The sequence below is a fragment of the Ambystoma mexicanum genome, chromosome 6q (assembly GCF_040938575.1).
Source record: "Ambystoma mexicanum isolate Mex_15411 chromosome 6q, UKY_AmexF1_1, whole genome shotgun sequence".
Classification (NCBI taxonomy): Eukaryota; Metazoa; Chordata; class Amphibia; order Caudata; family Ambystomatidae; genus Ambystoma; species Ambystoma mexicanum.
Window position 1 is genome coordinate 1,678,965,010 of NC_090937.1, and position 24,039 is coordinate 1,678,989,048.

At 44.2% G+C, this 24,039-nt stretch overlaps 1 protein-coding gene across 1 annotated transcript in view; it reads left to right on the forward strand.

Annotated features, from left to right (window-relative positions):
- The first annotated feature begins 1,431 nt into the window (after window positions 1-1,431).
- The window catches only part of LOC138517044 (zinc finger protein 182-like), a 28,073-nt gene continuing 5,465 nt past the window's right edge, over window positions 1,432-24,039 (forward strand). The window contains exons 1-2 of the mRNA XM_069632562.1: window positions 1,432-1,602; window positions 1,839-1,901. The gene's annotated coding sequence lies outside the window, so the exon portion shown is untranslated. The remainder of the gene's footprint in view (window positions 1,603-1,838; window positions 1,902-24,039) is intronic.

Consider the following 24,039-nt stretch of genomic DNA (forward strand, 5'->3'; position numbering starts at 1 on the left):
CTATGTCACGAGTGTTGCCATGAGCCAGTCCTGGATTTTCACTTTGCATACTGGTCCTTGTAGGCCTATACCTATAATGGGAAGAAGTAAAATACCAGTCCTAGCAATTAGCAGGAAATAACTGGACTCAGTGTCATGAATGACATGGGGCTACTTGGCAGGTACCATCAATGGAATGAAGGACCAGAGCAGCCAACGATCCAAAAAGCCAATGATGCGCTTTTATAAGTCGCACACATACAAGAAATTAAAATAGACACCAATTGTTAGAAAATAACAATTTTAATGAATGCTTTTTGTTAACATGTTTGTGTTCTCTGTATGTATTATTTGCATTATAGTTATTTTTCAACTTCTAAGACCTATCCACAGTGTTTTAGAGGTGTGCTTATTTTTTCAGAGTATTTGGTTGGAAGTCAGCTTGTTTTAGGCTTGTTTTGAAGGGGCATTCAGCTTATTTTTTCCTTCCGACCTGCAACACAGAGCAGAGGCCTGTAGCTCGGGTATCTTAGTCCCTTTGCGCATGCGCGAATGATTGTCTCTCTGGACTGCGCATGTCTGCTTCCCGGCTCTGCGGCCCGACTCTTCAGCCAAAGTTCAACGCTGGGTGTCTTGGCCACTCTGCGCATGCTCTAATACTTCCTATTTATTCAGCGCGCATATCTGTTTCCCGGCTCTGTAGCACGGCTCTGCTGCCTAACCCATAGCTCGGTCCCTGGGCGCATGCTCTGATGATCGGTGTCTTGGCACTGCGCATGTCTATTTCTCAGCTCTGCTGTTGAAGTCCATAGCTCAGGTATCTCGGACACTCTGGGAGGCTCCGAGCGGCAGATGCGTTCCTCTGCGCATGCTCAGATGCTAGTATTCTCTGCTGTGCGCATGTCTGTTTCCCGGCTCTACTGCTGCAGCCCATAGCTCGGGTATCTCGGTCACTCTGCGTATGTGCTGATGATCGGTGTTATATTGTGATATTGTTTTATATTGTTGTGTCATTGTTGACGTGCTGTATGTTCCAGAATCATACAGAGGCGTCGTTGTGAGGTTGGAGGATGCACCCACTCGGGGATCTCCTAAATGAAATAAACTTCAAGAACATTAGTGCTGTCTACTAGTGTTTATCAAGGAATATATGTAATACAACAATCACTGTAGTGTCTGTCTGTTTCCCGGCTCTGCTGCTGAAGTCATGGCTCGGGTATCTTGTTCATTCTGCGCATGCTCTGGTGATAGGTGTCTCTGCACTACGCATGTCTGTTTCCCGGCTCTGCTGCTGAAGTCATTGCTCGGGTATCTTGTTCATTCTGCGCATGCTCTGGTGATAGGTGTCTCTGCACTACGCATGTCTGTTTCCCGGCTCTGCTGCTGAAGTCATGGCTCGGGTATCTTGTTCATTCTGCGCATGCTCTGATGATAACTATCTGCGCATGTCCATTTCCCGGCTATACCGATGAAGCAATAGCTGGTGTAGCTCAGTCGTTTTTGGGGGCTCTGCCCGGTCTCGCGCTCATTGCACCCTCAAAAGCTGAATCTCGAAATGGAAAATGTAGCGCAAACTATGGAGCAGTAATTAAAGCATCATTCACTGGAGGCGAGTCTGTCGTGGTGAGAAACGAGTCTTTTCTGGAGAATTGATGACCTGTTTCGCTTTTCCTCCCCTTCCCCCTGTCACTGCGATGGTGGGGGCGGGGGAGGGGCAGGAGGTGGGGGCTCCTTCTTTGCACATTTCCATTGTATATTTTATCTGTCATGTAAATGCTTGGAGTAGTTCATTTGGATCTTCTTACTTTAACCACTTGTGGTGGATTATTTAATCGTTTGATAATATTCTATTTCTCCAGACCTGAATGTTGGTGTCTGTGTCGTCGTGTTCAGCAAAAAGGAAGGAGCGCAGGATCCAGAAGGTAAATGACTGCTGTGATATCTGCCTGCCTCTCTCTCCTGGCCTGCGTGCTCAGCCCTCCCTATCACACCTTCCTTTCTCTACACTCGCCCCCTCCCCATTGTGAGCTGTGGGTGGATAACGAGCAATCACAGCGCTCGAAAGGAGAGTTTGTAGGATGAAAGTGTGTGTTTGAAAGCACATTTATCAATAAACCGTGATTAAAAAGTAATGATTTAAATGTGTTCAAATTATTCTAGGGGCCCCATAAAGACAAATTCGTCTTTCCACCCATTCAAAAGAACTCTAGAGATCTAAGAATCTATTCTCACCCCCGACACCCCCGTCCCCTGCACGCCTGTCACATATCATAGTGTTTTGTCTTGTCTTTCCCTGCACCCTGCCCTGCATGCATGGAATGCTGTGTGTGACAATGTTAAGTTATGAATGGTTCTGTGAATATCAGTTGAGAAGATGGGTTGACTGAGAGGGGATGGTGGTAGATGTCTGTCCACGTAACTTAACTTATGTGGCCTACAAATATTCCTGTAGGATGTACCTCGAGCTGGAACTCGGTAAAGATGTTTCCTGTTCCTACACTGATATCAGTGTCATGCTTGGCCAGGAACCCAGTTTAACGCATAGCTTGACATGCTTGCCCCAAGAATCTCTGGTCCCCCCGCTCCATTCTCCCCATCACAACACATAGCTTGAAGTGCTGGCCCCAAGAATCTCTGGTTCCCACTCTGCCTTCTCCCCATCACAACCCATACTAGATATGCTGGCCCCCAAGAATCTCTGGTCCCCCGCCCCCTTCTCCCCATCACAACGGATATCCATGAACCTTTCAAGAGGAGAAAAGACTGCATTTATTTTATAATGCTGGAGTGACACCCCTGCCCCTTCTTCTGCCCCCACCTTAAGTATTAACCATGCCCCACCACTGTATTTTAAAAATGTTATTATGGAGTTCTATTTAGGTACCTGCAATAAGTGTAAATACTTGTAATGTAATGTTCTTGGAATATTTTACTTTTGTGTGTAATAACTGTATTGCATTGAGTTGTGATTATATTGAAATTTCTGTACAGTTTTGTAAAGGTTTATATAAACCAAAACAATAAAAAAATATATATTTTGAAAAAATATCCCACCATTTCGTAAAGAATATGCACTCCTTTCTCCATTCAAAATTGTATTGGCGATCATTTCTGTGGATACCATCACAACACATAGCTTGATATGCTGGCCCCAAGAAGCTCTGGTCTCCCCTACCCGTTCTCCCCCTTTCAACCCATAGATTGATATGCTGGCCCCAAGAAACTTAGTTCCCTCCACAACCCCGTCCCCTGTGCCCCTGTCACAGCCCATAGCTTGATATCAAATAAAAACCAGCTCCCGTGAAGTATGACAATTGTATTGGGTCGATGTGGAGCTCAGACTACTTTACGTCTTTTCTGCTGGCTCTGGACATTGGGGAAAGCAACACTGTTGATACCATCTGAAAGCTGTTGGTGGCAGCACTTTCAGTTTGCTAAAATAGCTGGGCCCTTTAAAGTTCTGCCTTGTCTGCCAGGAATGAGTCGAACTGGTCCCCCAAGCAGAAAATAAAACCTGATTGACTTTGCGAAGCGCGCCTAGTGTATTGCGTCGGTGTCAGTATCACTGTTGGAGGTGAGGTGAGAAGTTACTGTTTACACTGTCACCTAGTTACAGTTGCCTTCTGACTGTTTGGTTGTTTACGCATAGAAAATACCTAAGAACTATTACTTGAGGAGCAAGCCAGAACCCGACGAAGCGAGTCAAGGAGCAACGTTTTTGATATTTAAAATGACAGAGTCCCTTTCAAAAGGAGGAAGGAAGAAGGGTGAGCTGGGGGTTACCAAGCGGGCACATCTTAATACAGCCCAAATTACTGGAGAAAGTGGTGGCATGGAATGAATTGATTTGTTTAAGGACCCAAGCCCCCACCCCCACAGAACAGTGCACTTGGACCACTGGCTACAATATTGCAAAGAGAAGGAAGGAGAGCAGAATTGAAGCAGAAGCTCAGTACGCCTCTACGAACACCAATACCGACTCCCCTCCTCCCCCAAATGACTGTATTGCCAAAACAATGGCTCAGCCGTTGGAAGGGCTACCTTGATGCTTCCACCTAAAACCCTGACTTCAAGTATGGAGGGGCGGAAGGCGGAAAATGTGATCTTAAATCTTATTTCACAGATGCCTGGAATCTCAAGATGGAAGATGGCGCTGTTTCTGGAGATGTTCCGACAAAACATGCTTGGTCACTTTGGTGGAAAAACTTCCTTTTTGGATTATATGTTCTTATCCTCTGACTTGTTCGATATCTGTGTAGAAATGAGGATCAGAAACACAGACCTAAGTGACCATAAAATGTTGACGGCCTATATGAATTATTTTGGTAGTTAGTACGGGGTCCAAACACCAACAAACATAATGCCAAAATGAACTTCTTCAATACTACAACTTTGGAAGAGAAAATGGAAGCAGTAGTGCCTAAAGCTTTCCAGGCGTTTGTCGACAAATTTAAAAGGATTTCAGTCGTTAACAGGTCTGCAGCTTGTCCAGTGTCGCATTATTTTGACCCAGTAATTCAAGAAAGAAAGAAAGCACTGAGAAGAGCTTTAAGGGGCCAGAGAAAGGGAAGGCATACGAAAGCTTAAACAAAAGTATTAAACTTGGATGAAAAGTTACAAGTTTACTTTAGCCCAAAACGAAGGGGAAAGAATGTTGGAGATACTGACCAGGAATGATGCTTGTAATTTCTTGGAGGTGATAAACAGGATGAACACTAGGCAAGAGTATGCAATGAGCAATCCTATAGCCAAAAACATCTGGGTTAATCATGTCCAGCATGTATATAGTGAATATGACTACTTCCTTCCCTTCAAACGCCAGAATATCCCTTGGGATCTGACCCGCCATGTGTACTTAATTGAGGGTATAATAAAGATAGCCTCTAGCTTTAGGGCTCCAGGCCCTAATGGGCTGCCCAACGTAGTCCTGAAGGGGAACCCTCGTCTGTGGGCTACTGTCCTTTAGATTTTGTTTTCAGAAATCATTACATTGGGTGTGAGACCTCCAGCTTCGGACTTGGCGGTTATAGTGCCCATATATAAGAAGGGAGATCGGAATAGTCATCTTAACTATCATCCAATCTTCCTTCTTGAGTTGGGCATCCTCTACTGGTCGCTTGAAGAACTTTCAGACAGGCTTCAAGAGAGGGATAGGGACTTACTTGAATGGCTTTAGGAGTCGATGAGGGTGGGAAGTCTTGCGGTGTACATCGCAGCTATCGATTACTCCCAAGCCTACGACTGTATGAACTATAACCTATTGTGACAAAAACGGAGGGATTGGTTGATTCTCCTGGCTCTTGACCATGCGATACATCTGTACAATTCAACCAACCTCTGACGGAACGCTTAAACTCTCAAAAAAGCCTCTGTTTTAGGTCCCTGTCTGTTCAATCTTTTTCAGACCTGTGAGAAGCTTTGAATATATTCTGTTTTACACCCCCCAAGGTTGTCAACCCTCACAGTTCCTTTATCTCTTTTATGCTGATGATGTCTGCCTCCTGGATCAAGCCCCGATGGGCTTGCAGAGACAGCTCACAGTGATCTGAGAGTTTTCAGCGAGGAATGAACTCAGAATAAACGAGAATAAAACCAGTATTATTAGGTTTCATCATAATGTCAACCAAAAGATGGGTTTTGGATGGTCCATGGGACGTTCAAAGATCGTTCCGACTCGAGGATTTATTTACCTTGGCTTTGGATTTGACGCGGTTGACAATGTGGGAACATGGTCATCCTGTTTAACGGACAAGGAAATCAGCATAAAGCTCTGTGATCCCCTACAATCGCTTGCACACTTGGACACAAATAATACAAAGGAGAACAAATGTAGAGAGAAACGGCCTGTAATGCAAACAGACCAGTGCATGGGAGGGCTGCTTACAGCTCTGCCAACCTGCTAGCCCCTCCGCACCCCCGGGCCTGGCTCATCCTTATTTGTGAAATGTGAAGATTATCCATGCATCACACTTAGATAGAATTGTGAAGTTTAGCCATGTGTCAAACTTAGATAGAATTGTGAAGTCTAGCCATGCGTCAAACTTAGATACAATTGTGAAGTGTAGCCATGAGTCACACTTAGATATAATTATTGAGAATAGTCTTTTGTCACAACAGATAGGACTGTGTAGATTAGCCACATAGAATAATTTTACGAGTAACCAAAGCACTAACCATCGCGCTTCTACTTCCTCAAACACACCACCCAAACACTATACACGGCTACTGGGCTAGCCAACCTATACGCGAACACACACCCAAAACAAGCAACACATACAACAAACAAAGCCGGTCAGTGGACTTTACCCATATGGACACATCAAGCTAGTGCACACAACCTTTAACACCTGCCAATCTACACATACACACCCAAACACAACAAACAGGCACACAGAAAAAATCACAGGCATTGGACCTTATTCGTATTTTTTTAATGTATTTTTTATACATGTAGCCAACATTGACTTTGTATAAACACACAATTTACAAACATCATAAAACTTCATGGGTTAAGGACAATTACAGGTTGTAACCAGCATTTAATCTGAGAGAAAATACCACCTAATCACTAAAATCGATTCGCCCTATTCATTAGTTAATTCCTCTAAACGTTTCATACATACATGTGGCAGATTAAATTTACATCATTACCTTCCATTAATCGGTTCCACAATGAAGGCTTATTATCATCCTCTGACGTATTGATATATGATCGGATAAAATGCGTTCTGAACGTCTTTTGGCCATTGAAATCACATAAGATGTTTCACCCGTTTCAATAGTGATCTCCCCACATAACGCTATATGCGCAGTGTGCCCATTCTTGCCCTCACTATTTCAAAAACCTAAAAGCGGTTAAATTTGCATAGTAGGTAGTTAGGAATGGTAGAGTTGTTGGGGTGAGCATCGATGTATTTTGGCTTTATGATTCGGTCCATCCAATATGAGATAAAAGGGCCACTATTAACATCGGATGCTAATTTAACCGTATCCATTTCTTGGTACAGATCTTTTATTTTTTCCTTTTTTCTTATCTCTAACATCATCTGGGTATAGAGAATTTCAGCTGGCTTACTTTTCTTCAACCAACAACTATGTATTTCATGCAGTTGTCCAGGCGTCCCACATTTTTGGTGGTTTCTTTTCCTGAGAAGGCTGTCATGAATTAACTCATTATAGTGCCATTCTCGAGTTGCCGCATTTCTCGTCACTCATCAATTTTGTGGTCAATTGCTCCTGTTACTTTCACGAGATCTAATTCTAAAATGATGTACTCAATAGACAGTGACTTAGGCATCCTGAATAGTAATTGCAAGATTTTGGCCTCCGGTTGGGTGAGTTCAGATCGAAATTTAAAACCCCACACTTCTGCTCCATATATCATACATGGGATTCTTTTAGAGGAGTATAGTAATAAGATGGTTTCAATAGAGCATCCTCCTTGTTTTCCAATGAAATGGCTAATGGCGTATGCAATTCTCAAACAGTTTGCCTTGTTCGCTGTCCATTGCTCTGTCCAGCGCAGCTTATTATCAACTAATATCCCCAAATATTTGTAATATTCTACACATTCCACCCCTTTTTCATCTAGTATACATTTTAGATAAGATGTTTTTTTACTCTTCGTTTTGCCTACAAGTGCAACTATCTTTGTTTTTTTCCGATATTTATTCTGAGACCATTTTTAGTGCCATATTCTCCCAAGGCATTTAGAAGCACTTGCAGGCATTTAGGGGTGGAGTCCAAGAGCAGCAGATCATCTACGTATCCTAACCAGTTATAGTTGAGTGCACCACATTTTACTGGTCGTGCCTCCTCTAATTTTAGTGCCTCTGCTAGGTCGGCCAAATAGAGATTGAACAGGGTGGCAAATAGAATGCTAGCCTGTTTTACTCCACACCTTGTCGGAAAGGGCTCATATATTTTGCCTTTACTGTTAGTACAAACTCAGACCTTGGTTTCTGTATAAAGTAGGTGAATCATATGTAACGGGCCATGAGGAATTTTCCATGTCGATAGTTTGTTCCATAGTTTATTCCTCATGACCGTGCCAAAGGCTGCAATAAAATAGATAAATTATATATGAAGACTGCACCTTTCCCAAACATATTTATTGGTTGAAGTTAGGCCTAGTAAACTATGGCTAGTGCTGGATTTTGCCCCAAAGCCTGTCTGGTTAGGAGGTAGGACCTGATGGTCATTTATCCATTGGTTAAATTCATTTACTAAAACCCATGCAAATATTTGTGCCGGACTATCTATCATGACCAGCATGTGATAAGCCTTTTTTGTAAATGGGGAGGTTCGTGCTCTCTTTCCAGGAAGCTGGTACTATTCCACTGGAACCTATTTAGCTGAATAGAGGATGAAGGGGGAGAGCTTGAGGAGTGCATTGCAAGTGCCATCAGGGCCTATTGTCCGAGATGAAGGTAGTTTTGCTTTCATCATCGAGATGTTATCAATGGATGATATGCAAATCCATTTTGCTTTCTCCACTATGTGATCTTCATCCCGAGGTAGTGTGGCACCCAATGTGTTCTTAATGTGGCAACGCCAACTCTCTTGCGGGACATTATTAATCGGTACGTTTTCTTTGCCGCCCTGTGTTGTCCAGACCCCAGTATTATTGTTAGACTTTGCATGATGTGTTGGCTTCATCCAAAGTTCGCATGCATGTTTTGCTTTTTTGTCTACGCAGCCATCTACAGTATTTCATTTTAAGATTTTTTTTATAGTTTTCTGGATGTCGAACTGTTGTATGTCTAGCCGCTCATTTTTTTTGTGCCAGTGAGATATCATTCCTAAAGTTTTTTTTGCTATTTGGATACTACAATCAAGTTGCTGATTCTTCAGTTGGGGTCTATTCCATCGTTAGCTCGGGGTCTTAAACCTAGATCTTTTTTGTGTGACTATTCTGATCGAATCAAGTATATTAGAAAAGTCACCTAGCATTGATTTACTCTTCGCTTCAACTGTATGTTGCCAACGATTACTAAATTGAGGGAGGGATGTTTCAACTATCAACCATGTTTACTCAAAATTAGCTGGATTTCAGCATATACGATTATTACTTGAGTTAAGAAAGATGTTGCGGTTTAGTTGAATTTCACTCTGGTTCTCATTTACATCTACTAATGCACATAGTGGAAGGCTGTCACTTTCTTCGCTGTGTAGTATTGCCATGTCATTCACTATATTCCTACCCACTTCATACTTCCTCAAACACACCACCTAAACACTGTACACACCCACTGGGCTAGCCAACGTATACGTGAACACACACCCAACACACGCAACACACACTTACAACAAACAAACCTGGACACAGGACCTTATCCGTATGGACACAACAAGCCAGTGCACACAACCTACCATCTGCAAGCCAACACACACAGACACCAGTTTCCCCTTTTTCTGGACCTATCCTGTCATCCTTCCCTCACTAACCCACCCGGCCCTCTTTCTTGCAGAGCCACATGAACACCTGGTGACTGCCCTTGGGTGGTATCGGTGCGTGGTATAAATCAACATAGCAAGGCAAATAAATTATCCACTCAAATGCCGAAATTCAATGCTAGTCTTTGCCGCATTTTATTATGCCCTCTCTTGGCTGATGAAAGTAGTTCCGAAGCTAATGTACGGCATGGAGATTGGCATAAACGGTAGGTCTATGAACTTTGACATGGTAGAGTCCAGAGTGTGGAAGGGGGCCTTGAAACGACCTAACTGCGTCCCAATTGTAGCCCTGCGGTATGAGCTTGGTATAGCTTCAAGGAGTAGTCAATTGGAGTAAAAGATCTTGACGCTCTACTGGAAATTGTTAGTTTCCACAAGGAGGGTTTCTATGCTATGAGAAACCAGAGGTTGCCTCACCCGCTAGTCCCTGGGAATCTCTCAGGTGGCCAGGGCACAGCCATCGCCTTTGGATCCAGACCTTGGAGGTGGACCTGTGCGGAGGATCACTTGGGTGAGGGGTCTTTGGGGATTGGGGGTGAGGCAGCTGATGGTGAGACACAGTATTCAGCCTTATTTTGTTTATCCAACCCATCCTATGCTTTAGGATTCACCGAGGTCCCAAACCACCCCCCCTTTTTACACAAACACTGGGCAGAGGAAGAGGGTGACTGAGAGTGACAACATTAATTTTCACACATTGTACCGGCCATGTCCCGCTAATTGGTTCAGGCAAAGTCAGGCACTTAATTCTAAGTGCATACACCTGATACCAATTAGCTCTCCTCGCACGAATTAAAGGCAGACACTAAAGACACACTCTGAGCAATGCAGAACACATGAATGAGCAGGGCCTCCGGGACGAAGGCAAACCTATTGGAGCAGAGAGACGGACAAAGGGACTAGAGCAGCGGGTCAGAAAATGCCTGAGTTCCCTACAGGAGGCTGTTGCCTCCAGCAGCCTGGGAGACACATGGAGAGGGCCAGATCTTGCAAGTAAAAACTGCATTGTGTTTCGAGGACGTCAGTTACCCTCCCGGGTGAACGGCAGAGTTGGGGAGGCGAGGCCAAGTCTGTGGTACTAACCTTGACTTGTGAAATAAAAATCGGAAAGCAGAGTAGAGACATGCACAGCTGGTTAGTTGGCAAGCGACCTGAAAGAGAGATGTGCATTAAAATTTGAAATAGCAACATTTTGTCAGAAGGGAAGGCTGCACGTGTGTGTGAGACGTGAGGAAAGGCAGACCTGTGAATGAACTTTGAAGTGAAAGACAGCTGCAGGTTCAGCAATACTAAGTAACAAAGTGGTCCGGCGAAGGCAAGTAGCCTACTCGAAAGTATCTGTGAAAGGTGAATTGTTCTAAGCTAGAAAGCAAATCTACAGCAAAAGTAATATAAAGAAAATGGACTCCTAGACAAGGGGAGAGTGAAAGTTTAACTGTCTATTTTGAGTCATGGTTCAAAAAGTAAAAGCACACACATTTGAAAGTCTTCGACATCTGAAAGCGATCCGAGCCCGCAGACCAGAAGTGAGATAAGCTTGGGGAAGGGAGCCCCCTTGCAAGTTTGTGATGAACTTTCATTTGAGAGGTCTGAGCCTGGCAGAGGGGGACCTATGAGAACTGTGTGGTACAAGGTCTAAGCCCGAGAGATGGGGACCTTTGTTTTGATGAAACATTATTTTTGAAAACAAAGAAAAGAGGCTAAAACTTGGAAGGCCAGACGGGCCTCGATCCATGTGTTGGAACTGTTTATTGTGTTATTAGCTAAACCAGTGTCATTACTCCATGAGGTCTAACATGGGGAGGAGAGCTGGTTCAACCACCTTTGTTCATTTGGAACACTAATCTTTTATTTTGCATACCTTTCTCCTTTATAAACTTTTTGTACAAGAGATAGGGCAGGCATTGGGTTTTGTTAGCATAGGCCATTTTGATTTGACAGACTCCACTAGGACTGTTATTTATTATTTGATGGTCGATACCACTCCCATCTTGGGTATAGGACAGACTAGGAGTTCCTCAACCATTTTAATAAAGGTTTTACAAATTTGATCCCTTGTGTCAGTGTCATACTTGTGATACAATGCCTCCCCTATAACACGCAGACATTGGTGAGATCATGAGGTCCCCTCCCTGTTCCTCGTTGATGAATTTCAGAAAACAAGCAGACTAGAATATATATATATATATATATATATATATATATATTTGAGGAAACCGTGAATGCTCTAATTTCCAAACTAATGTTGGCAAAAAATGACTATTTGAACATGATTGGATATTAACAATATCTAAAATGAGAGCCTTTCAATTGTATAGTAGTTTGTCCTTTCTTGACAAACCTATGGGGGCCATTCGGAGATACTTAAAAAGAATTTGTCCCAAAGGATATTGGCACCAAACGTTCCTCAGTTGTGGACTAAATTTGCTCCCAACGGGTGAAATTAGTGCCATCAGGTCACCTTTGGAAGGGGCCAATGAAGGATGGAACCTTTGTAACAACAGTAAGGTGGTACAGACGAGAGAACCTATTTTAGTGGTTTGTCCCTCTTGCAGTACCAGTCCGAGATATTGCTGCTGTTAGGATGAATCTTTCATAACCAGGAGTACATAGTAATGCAGGATTTCTTCTACAGACTCTCTAGTGGGGAGAAGGCGCCAGTGACCAGCTCAGTGCTTACGCTCTTACGAGATGCAGGCCTGATTCCAGTCAGATGGTGATCTATGCTTTTCATGAAGAACTATGGATAATGTGGGTGTAATAGAGTATTATGTCCTTTTTTCCTGATTATTCCTGTCTGCTGCCTTACTGTACATTTTAATGTTTGATTTTATATGAAATGTATTGTGGAAATGTTTTTTTTTTACATGTTGACATTTATTTTTGTTTTTCGATGTGTAAGGTTGTGTATGAACAACCAAATCACAACAATGCAATCTTTTTTTTAACAAAACATTTCCCTCTAAGTCTCCTGACCCCCCACCTCCATGGTGGTCACAGAATGATGAACAGCTGACTTTTCAAGTGCAACATCAGCGTTCCACAATGGGGGTATTTGTGTTCTAGCATTGATACAAGGCCCGGACTAATAATTGCAGGCACGAGGCTTGTTTACAGACTGTCGTATAGATGTTTGATACAGAGCAGGTGCATCTACCCCCGCATAGGCACCCAACCTTGTCAAATAAGGCTGTTGTACGGACTGTAGTGTAGATATAGGACACAGAGCAGGTACATCTACCCCAGCATATGCACAGGACCCGGTCTAATAATAGCTGGTATGAGGCTGGTGTACGGACTGTAGTGTAGATATAGGACACAGAGCAGGTACATCTGCCCCAGCATAGGCACCCGCCCCTGTCTAATAATAGCAGGTACGAGGCTGGTGTACGGACTGTAGTGTAGATATAGGACACAGAGCAGGTACTTCTGCCGCAGCATAGGTACCCGCCCCTGTCTAATAATAGCAGGTACGAGGCTGGTGTACGGACTGTAGTGTAGATATAGGACACAGAGCAGGTACATCTGCCCCAGCATATGCACCGGCCCCTGTCTAATAATCGCAGGTATGAGGCTGGTGTACGGACTGTAGTGTAGATATAGGACACAGAGCAGGTACATCTGCCCCAGCATAGGCACAGGACCCAGTCTAATGATAGCAGGTACGAGGCTGGTGTACGGACTGTAGTGTAGATATAGGATACAGAGCAGGTGCATCTACCCCAGCATAGGCACAGGACCTGGTCTAACAATAGCAGGTTGACGTCATTTGCACAGCCAATCTCCTGAAGTAGGAAAACAAACGAATTGTGGGAGTTGGGGGTGAGGGGGAGAGGGAGATGGCTGCCGCCATATGGGAAAAGGGACTTAGTACCTTTTACATTTCTATGGTGGTGGCCAGGTGTGAGGCTGGAAATGCATTGGAGGGACAGGGCTTCCATGTCATTGTCCTGTACTCCTTTATCATGTGTGTTATGTGCTGTTTTCTGCACAGGAGTCCATGTGAGACTCCTGGCAGTGCAGCTCTTCCTCTTTTTGGTTGTGGTGAACAGATCCTAGGGATACCCTTATGGCACCCAGCGGTGGGGGTACAACCCTGTACCCCTAGTGTATGTTTTTGAGCACCTGTGTGTGGCCCACAGAGCAGGTTATGGGCTGGTGGCAGCTCCATGCTGAATTTGACAGTTGCTCTGAGTATCCTCCATTTTTGGATACCCAGGCTCTGCCATAGGAATCGGTGGATTCCGGATAGGAGTCAAGATGGCCCCCGTGTCCTCTTGGTTTCTTTCGCCTGTTAGCTTGTTTTCCCGAAGTCCCGGGAAGCCCTGACTGTCCCTTGCGCTGACTAGCTGTTGGGTGGAAGTTCCATATACTGTATGGTAGGGAAGTCCAGGCCACACTGGCTGGAGCCTTCCCATTGACGGGGTGAAACTGGGTGAATGGAGTTTATGACAAATAAGCACTTCTTGTTGTGGTTGTCGGGTATCTGGGTAAGTGACACAAAGAATGAGACAGCCCTGCCCGAAACTGACATGAATGCAGTGTGGTGTGCCGAAAGGCCGAGTGCTTGTCCAAATCCTCATTCCGTGTTGTGAGTGTCTGGATGGAAGTGAATGGCCTGAATGCCTGTGAGCCTGATTGGCTGCCTGCCTGAATCCTCCTCAGATGCGGCTGTTATATTCACAGTCTTCCAACCACCACAAAGTGTTTTGTGTGTCTGAAATTATAATGGCTTCTGCTACCCCAGCAGATGTCGCCAGCGGTCGAGCATTACTCGAGCATTACTCAAGGTTTTAGCTTGAGTAGGGTCGGTGGCTCTAACCACCGTCTTATTTGCGCTCCTACTGGTTTTACCCGGTTTGATGGACTCACATCCACCAAAATCACTATGACAGATCAATTTGGATGTGAGAGAATACAGTCTTTGTTGATCAGATGCCTTCACCGAGCACAGGGAAAACAATGCTTCTACATTTCCCTAAGGGCCTCAATCAAAGACTGCATTATATTATCCCCCAGTAAAAGAAATTCTGTCACTAATAGGATCATCATATACTGACCCCTCTCTACAGTGTGCCTTAGCTCCTAGTGATTGGGTGGGGAAGTCCAAGTTAGGACTTACCGATAGATTAGTAAATTGAGTCTCAGTAATACTAGCTTGTAAACCGACCCCTATGGAGTTTCTTCTAACATTTGCACAAAGGGCAACGAGTGAACCATTGTTATCGAGTGACCCCTCATAGCCAAGTGATTGATCTTCCCCCGTCATGTTTCTATCAGCACCTTCCAGTAGATGCAAGGGCCGTTAACATGCATCTTTACTTTCAATGTTTGACTTTCTTTCAAGTAGGGGATCTATTTTAGCATTTTCAGATCCTACAAAAAAAATCGAATTTTCATCTGATGTGCCATGAGTTTCAGATTTGCTGTGTGAACTTTCTTTCTTTTTTCCCTCTGGGACCCTCTTTTTAATTACCATCCCTGGACTCTGGGTCCGTTTGACATTTCCAGCTCGTGCGCTACGCAATCCTGGTCTTATTGTATGTCTCAATTTCATGGTGTATCACACATACGTCCCAGGGATAGGGAAAGATATACAATAAACAACGCCTAAAAAAGTGCCTAAACAGGTATTCCCAATATAAAAAAAAAAGTTTTTAATACACAGTAGTAAATGCCAAATAACTGATTATAAAATATAAATGACCAACAGCTAATCCGCAGTGATATAGAGTAGATCCCTATAGACCTGCTGTCTTTCAAGTCACAGAGACTGCATTTAGTCGCAGTGCCGTAGCACATCAAGTTTCACATTACTCTCCTGTATTGTTGTTATCCACAAGAGTATTCCTGTACTTAGTATACCCGGGGGAAGGGAGGACTTACCACCCCTCGCAACCCAGTAGACGGGTACCTATGGGGGCTCGAATGGGAATGGGGATGGACCTGGTCCGGGTTCCTCGAATGAGGAATTACCGGGCCCTCCAAGGTTGGAATGGCCCGGTAATTCCTGATTTAAGGGACCCGGACCCGGTACTCAGTAAGGGGATAGCCATGCCGCTAATAGCGGCATGGCTACCTCCAAATTCATAATGACCCCCAAGTCAGACGTTTCAGCAGTACACAGAAGGAAATGTGTTGCGTGTTTGCTAAAGGATAGGAAATTGTAGTTCCCATCTAGACAACATCACCTTTTGTTTTCTTTCTATGCTCAACGGTTCTGTGCTTGCAGTCTCTGGCATCTCCCTGCATCTTATTTAACTGATCACAAAGAATTACAGAAGAGGGATCCATAGTTACAACTGATTGAGTGCCTTCTTCTGTATCTCTGATGAATTGATGCAATTAACTTAAAAGGCATATATGTGTGGTTTTCTTCAACAGGGCTCCATAATAAACCACACTAAGGCTCTTGTTTAATTGTATCTAGGCTGTGGTGCGGAAGGGTGAGCAAAACTATACACTTTATTATGTGCTCTGTCATTTCACTCTCTATCTCAGCGGTACAAGCAGGGCTCTAATCAGATTTTGCTCCCTACTTGGAGTCAAATCATTTTTCAGGGAGTAAAATAATTTGCTTTGCTGATATGGATACTTTCTGCTTATTAAAATATGTTCTTTCCCCATAAAATTCTTCCTGAGATCGGTAATTCATATAATTAGAGTTCCTTCCTTCCTATGCCACTGCTCTACTGGTCACTAATTCGAAAAAATATCAGTGTTCATTGTTTCTCGTTTTTGTTAAGCACATTTTCCTTTTTTAGGAAGTAAAAATGCATGGTGCATATGTCTCTTAGCTCTAAGGCTGGTGTTATCACTACCCACAGGAGAACGTAATGTGGACAGTAAGCAGAGGCACAGGAATTTTGGATCATCATATTCTAAGGTGCAGTTATTCTGATACAATTATCATCCTTACACAAATTATTAGAACCATGTTCTTGTGGCCCTTGAATGACTTCATTAAAGTGGCTTTTGAACTCCTTTAGCATGGTTTTAACACATTGCTTTTAATTGCCATTAATCCATCAGCAAATGTATTCTGAGTTTCTTGACAGCCACATCAGTTATGTCAAGAGATATTTGTGTTTTGTAATATAAATGAGTGATTTTCCAGTGGCATAAAGTATACAGGGCCTCATTACAACTTGGGGCGGTATCCCGGTGTAAATCCACCAGAATACCAAACAAATTACTGTTACCGCCACTTCGTCTGGAGGAAATTCTGGTGGTGGTGGTGTAATTCCCCATTCATATTGAGTCCAGTGGACTCAGGCTTTTTTGGCAGAATTACCACACCGAAATTTCCGACGATTTCGGCGTTGAGTTGGAGGATTTACCTCCAGGGTTTTCCTAGAGGCAAATCCTCCACTCAAGGCCCAAAATCGTAATTTGGCATAGTGGTAAAGTTGGCGGTAGTGGATTCACTGCCAACTTTACCACTTACCACCAAACTCGTAATGAGGCCGAAATCTTTCTCTGCACAGAAGTACATTTGCATAGTACTGTGGAAGATATTGAAGGCTTGGACTGGCTGATGAGTGTTCTGTAATATCACATATGACCTATTTTATTTTAGCCTATGTGTTTGGAAAAAGTGTTGTAAGATTTTTAAAGAATTTCAGTGGCTGGGAAGAGGAAATTCCTTTCCAAACTCTCTTCTGCGGCGATAGCTCACAAAGTGGCTTTCCTCATTCGTCAGTTGCGCACATGGAAAATAATGTGCGCACAACAGCCAACTAGTCCCGCTTACAGAGAAAAATAATTGGGGGGAACATTGCTCAGGGGCTGAGCAAAAAATAATGTATGTGTATTCCCTAGTATTCAATCGAAGTGCCGCAAACTTTCTTGGCTAAAACCAAAAACCAAAGACACACAAGCCCTCATTCCGGTGGGTTGCCGCTTGACTTCTTAGTGCCCCTGGAACATTACAAGTCACAGCGGCACGGGCATGGTAGTGGGGAGACGGAAGCGCCGTCACCGTTGCTAACAGTGCCGGTGCTTCTGTGACAGTCTGCCTGCAGGGGCCATTGCGCATGTCAGGTTTAACCCAAGTAAATACAGCGGTCGATATCATCTCACAATATTAACAGTATTAGATCACCAATGCAAAGAGTGACTCACATATGGGCCTCCAAATTAACCAAGTCCATCGTGAACCAAATTCACTCTCTAGGGAGAGGATATAAGATAACACAGACTCATCCACCAAAGTTGCACAAGGAATTTATAATGACACATTGGGCCTCCTTACAAGTTTGCCGGTCTGGAATTAAGGCTGCCGGTAAGCTCACTGACACCCTTGTTTCCGTACCGGCAAACTACGGGTTTGCATGCCAGAGCTGCTGTGCCCAACAGGTCTGACCCTGCCAGGCGCAGTGGCCCTGATAAGCAAAGCCATCACGGAAGCATCAGCAACGGTGCCAGATCTTCCGTGTCCCCACGGACTCTAAGGGAATGAGGATTTATAAATGTACCGGCACCTGACTTCGCGGCCGCCGGACTCGCAATGAGTCGGTGGCACTGGGAAGTCAGGCAGTGGTACATTTGTACGGGTCCGGTAGTAACCCGCCAGTAGCACTTGCATGGCTACCGCCGCGCCCGTAATCAGGCCCAGTATGCCATTCAACATTTTCATTGAGCCCCAAAAGGTGACTTTAGGATGCAGAAATTACAGTTTTATCCCCCATACGTTGTTGCCCCTAAGCTCACCTCCCTAGCCTCAATGAGGTGGCTTCCCCTTCGGGAAATGGGACACATTTCCTTTATTTCAGTACAGCGGGTAAAGTAAATAGCAGGAAGATATGAAACTGTGTACGATATCATTGTTAAATAATGAGTGTCCGAGCGTACGACTAAAGGGTTAGTGAACGAGGTGTAAGAAAGAGGAATGAAGCGCAGCAGATGATTCATAATCCAAGGTATCCCTTGTATAGGAATGTGTAGAATAAACCTGATGGGAAACCACACCCAAAATCCCAAGATGGCAGTGCAAGATTTGCACATGTGGCATTAGGTGGTGGGATGAGATACGGTATCACATCTAATGGCTCTGGGTTTCCTTGCACTGCCGCAGAACTCTCAGGGCAGGTACATTGTAGGAGGGAGGGGCAGTAGGGTAACACTGCAGTGAGGTGTTTGCCTACAGGAACATGAAAATACACACTGCCTGGAAGCAGTGGAAGTGTACCTAAGGTTTTGATGTAGTGCTCCGCCTTGAAGCCGATCACACTTGGCATGCATCGAGGCTGCAGGAACTGCAGCTGATTGGTCATGCTGTGTTATTCACCCCATCACACTTGGGATGCATCGAGGCTGCAGGAACTGCAGCTGATTGGTCATGCTGTGTTATTCACTCCATCACACGTGGCATGCATCGAGGCTGCGGAAATGGCAGCTTATTGTTCATGCTGTGTTATTCACCCCAATACACTTGGCATGCATTGAGTCTGCAGGAACTGCAGCTAATTGGTAATGCTGTGTTATTCACCCCATCAAACTAGGCATGCATCGAGGCTGCAGGAACTGCAGCTGATTGGTCATGCTGTGTTATTCACCCCATCACATTTGGCATGCATCGAGGCTGCAGGAACTGCAGCTGATTGGTTATGCTGTGTTATTCACCCCATCACACTTGGCATGCATCGAGGCTGCAGGAACTGCAGCTGATTGGTCATGCTGTGTTGTTCACCCCATCAAACTAGGCATGCATCGAGGCTGCAGGAACTGCTGCTGATTGGTCATGCTGTGTTATTCACCCATCAAACTAGGCATGCATCGAGGCTGCAGGAACTGCAGCTGATTGGTCATGCTGTTTTGTTCACCCCATCAAACTAGGCATGCATCGAGGCTGCAGGAACTGGAGCTGATTGGTCATGCTGTGTTATTCACCCCATCACACTTGGCATGCATCGAGGCCTCCTCTGTCGGAGTAACCCGTTAAGTCCCCATTGCAGGTACCGGGTTACCCGGTAATGGAGCCCGGAACGGAGGCAGCCATGGAGCCAATAGCTCCATGGCTGCCTCCATTCTCGTAACGAGGCCCTCAGGCTTTCACAGTGACATTAAATGTTCTGCAGTTTCTATGGTTAGATTCCTGCACAGTCTACAGTATCTCATGTGCTTGGGGAATTTCAATGTTGCTCCTAGAATTTCCAACGTGTCTTGCATATTACATTTAAATAGCAAGTACTACCTCATATGTCCACAGTCTGGATAAGCTGCTTAGGACAGGCCGCTGATCGCTTTAGTCGCCAGATTAACCATGTCACGTTCTTGCACACAATTAACTATGGCTGATTTCAGTAGACGTCTAGACTTGTCCTGGGTATTTTGCAACCATAGACATGCATTTTCTCAGCTTTTGTTTCAATGCTTTTCATTAATACCACAATAAAAGTTTTGTTAAATAAAGTACATAGTTTCACATAAAACAGAATTTGAATTTTGTATTCTAGAATGTCTGTGGCGCCCATAAAATTACATTCTAATAAAAGATATTCTCTGGCTAGTGATTTAGGCATTCTGAATAAAAAGTTTATAAGTTTAGCTCCAAACCTCTTTATTTCATTGGCAACCTTATTCCCCATATTTCTGTAGCATGCAAGAGACACCATGACACTTTTGCTGAGTATAGCAACAGAACGGTGTTAACCGTGAAGCCATATTTGCAGCATTTGACTACCTCTATAGTTTGGTCCATAATGGTCGATCTATGATTGTTAAAATCGAAACCTTTCACCTTATCTATTGTTAGGCAGAATCACATGCAGTCCCCTTCGGGAACACTACATGCAATTAAGACTACACGTGTCAGTACAAATTCACCTTTGATACAAGCCTGTACTACACAGTAATGTGGTAGTGATGGCTGAGCAGCCAGACATCTCTTCTTGAGTGAGCAGTAGAACAAGTTACACAAAGGACCAACCAATACAGTGATTCAAGTAAACACTTACTCAAGGTTTCTTGGTAAAAAATATACATTTATTTACACAGTCAGTTTGAAAACATTACACTAGCAGACGAGCTCAATATCATATACTAATAAACCACAAATACACAATCAATAAGTAACTGAACAAGTTCAGCTCCCCTGAAGTGGGAGCAAAATGGCACTCAGATACTTTTAAAAGGGGTAAAAAGACAAGGTTATAAGAATTAACAGCACACAAATACTTGCATAGGCAGGGCAAAAGGTTCCAGTAAACTACAACCAGCGATTCAGTTCATAGGCGTGGGCCAAAGTCAATGGTTCAGGGTCTTTTTATAGGATAGCACAGTTCCGGTAATAAATGGTTAATTCTTTGCCACGGTTCTTAGAAGAATTTGGCTAGGCGAACCGTTTGACTAATGTTTAGGGAAGGACAAGCCTTCGAAGTCGGGAAAGTTTCACAAACTTTCTCCGTGGCCGAAAAGATTTCCGGACCGCGTTTGCACAGAACCTTTAAAGTGAAGAAGAGCTGTCGCTGAGGCAGTTGTTCCTAGCAGTTCAAGCAGATCTCGCTGTTCCTGAGCTTCAGTCGTGGGGACAAGAAGGACGACGTCGGGAGGTTCCTGCACTGCCCAGGGATGAGGCCACAAGCTTAGCAAAACATCGGTTTAAGGTGTGAGTGCCTCAAAGTCCACAAGCTGGTTTCCTTCTCTCTGGCTATCTGGTTTTCAACAGCACTCTGAAGAAAATTCGACCAAGATGGGGTCAGTGTCCAGGTGACTTGCGAGTTGGTTGTTCCCACCAAACTCAAGGGAAGAAGTTAACCTTGAAGGGCTTCCCTATCGATGGAGTTTCAGGCAATTCGGACCTACAGCAGGGCTTCACCGGTCGTCCAGGAGTTCCTTCAGCTCGCCTTCGGTTCTTTTGTTCCAGTGGTCAACTCTGCTTTCCAAGTTCCAGAGATCTGCTTTTAAACAGTTTTTCCCCATTCATTCCAGCCTGGCTGTCACTCACACAGCAGGGTGGCTGTCCCTGCCGGCCAATCACGCCAGGGTGCATTCAGGTCTCCTAGGAGACTAAGCACAGGGAGTTTCGGGCACCTCCCTCACATCCTGTCCATCCCAGACACTCAGGCGCCAGAGGAGGGTTTCAGCACTGAAGCCCGCCAATGAACAAAGGGACCAAACCTGGTTTGGCGCGCAGAGACAAACACAAGAAGGACCTTTCCTAAAAGAAATGGCAAAAAAAGATGACCAGAGTCTGTTTTTACAGATAGATCTTGGGCGCCATATTGAAAAACATGGCTGACTCGATTTTTAGCTAGCGTTGTTCGTGGTCGGGGAAAAATCATTGTAGTTTGATCTAAACCACTGCCACCAGCCATTTAAAGTAGGAAAGGTAACATTTTACTGTTACATGAGTGTTTTGACTCAGGGGAAGCTAGGCAGCCCCTCCAGCATTCTATAGGAAGACAGTGTGTGCTGGGTCTGTAAATTTAAAGAGACTAGTAAAGTCAATTTACCTTTACATGCTCTGGGGGATGGTAGTCAGTCCTAGAGAAGGTATTTAAACCTTGGGAAGTCTGAAAGACATTCCTGTGCCACAGCACTGAAGGTGCTGTGTGACACACAGAAAAAGATGATGCCTCTGGAGTTGTTTTAAAACTCCATAACCAAAGAATACAAAAGTAAAACACACATCGGAATACATGGAAGAGTGGGAAAAAAGGCTCACACTCTTCCCAGGTAAAGAAATCAAATCCTAGAAATCCAGCAAAGTTGCTGGGGGTCTCAAAAGGTAAGGGAAATTAGCACATATTGAGAAATCTCCCTAACACTCGTCCCCCCCAGAATAAGGGACAGGAGGATTCTATCATTGGTAAAGGGTGGGCATCAGTCTTGGTGACTGCATTAAGAGCTCTATAGTGCACATATAATCTCAACTCCTTGGATCCTGCCTTTGGTACTAGAATAACTCGACTAGACCATGGACTGGTAGAGGGCTCTATTACTCCGAGATCAAAATACATGGAAGAGTGGGGAAAAAAGGCTCACACTCTTACCAGGTAAAAAAAATATCAAATCCTAGAAATCCAGCAAAGTTAGCACATTTTGTGAATTCTCCCCAACACTTATAAATGGTATAATTTTGGTTTTACAATTATTAATAATAATACCATTCAGTTTTGGGAAATTTTCCAAGGCCATCAGTTTGTTTTGGAGGAATAATCTATAAGTAGCAGATCTGCGTAACACAGCCATGCCAGCATCAAGGTACCCTGTTTAATGTCATCTGCTAATATGCTCTGAGCCTTTAAGATGAAATAAGGCAGCTGCCAATATGCAGCCCTGCCTGACTCCACACACTGGGCCTCGTCACGACTTTGGCGGTAACCCTTAAATCCGGCGGTAGCGCTATTACCGCCGGATTTAAGGGTCTGCCAAAGCAGGACTTTCGGCGGATTTCTCCCCAGCTCTGAGCTGGGGGGAAATCCGCCGAAAATGTGCGCTATTACTGCCGGCGGGAAATCCGCCAGCAGTATTAGCGTGAAATTTCCCCATTGAGCCCAATGGGGAATGGGGCATTCCCGAATGGGCTCATTGGGGAATGGGGATTAACATTACCGCCAAACTCGTGATCCGGCGCTATTAGCGCCAGGGAGTTCATCGGTAGGGCTAATACCGCCCAAGTCGTGATGAGGCCCTTAGTGTTCATGGAGGCTGATAACTTTCCTCTGTTGTCGAGGCGTATTCTTACAGTAGTGTCTGTGTGTAATAGTTGGATCATGCCTAATAAGCCAGCTGGTATTCCCCATGCTTTCAATTTCACCCATAGTCGGTCCCGTATTATGGTATCGAAGGCTGCTGTGAATCTATAAACGCAGCAAATACAGGGAGATTTCGGATCTTCCAAGAATAATCAATAGCTGTTACTAAATTGACTATGTTGTGCACAGTGGAAGATTGCTTTCTGAAACTAGATTGATTAGATGGCAGTATATTAAATTCATCTATCCAGTGTTTAAATTCAATCTGGAGAATTATAGTGAAAATCTTCGCAGGGATATCGAGCATGGCTAGCATCCTGTAGTGTCCAGGAGCTTTCCATTAACCTTTTTTGTGGACCAAGAGAATTATACTTTCTCGTCAGGATGAAGGTATTTCCCCATGTTCACTGGTCCATTGGAACAGAGTATTCAATGCAATTACCCATTTCTCCGAGCATTACAAGTGCCATCTGGGCCTGATGCTCTTGAACTACACAAGTTCTTGATCAATGTGGTCAAGTCATTAAGGGTATAGTTACCTTTCAGGGGGCAAAGGTACATGATATATTAGTGTCAGCAGATACAAAGGCACCTCTACGTGTATTATCCAATCTTTCTGTGCAACACTATTTAAGGGAAGTTTTGTTTTCTTGGTGCCATTAATTACCGGCCAAAATCCTTTGCTTTTATTATTCTTTGCAAACAGAGCAATATTACGCCATATTTCATTAGCATGGCATCGAAGACATATGGTATCTTTGTTGCCACTATTGTTAATTTCTCTAATGGCAACTCTGAGTTCTTTTTTGGACTTGTGTATATCGCTGCATCAAATTGATGGTTCTTGTCATGGGTAGAGTTCCATCGATCATAAGTACTTCAGTTTGTGCGTCTGAGTCATTAC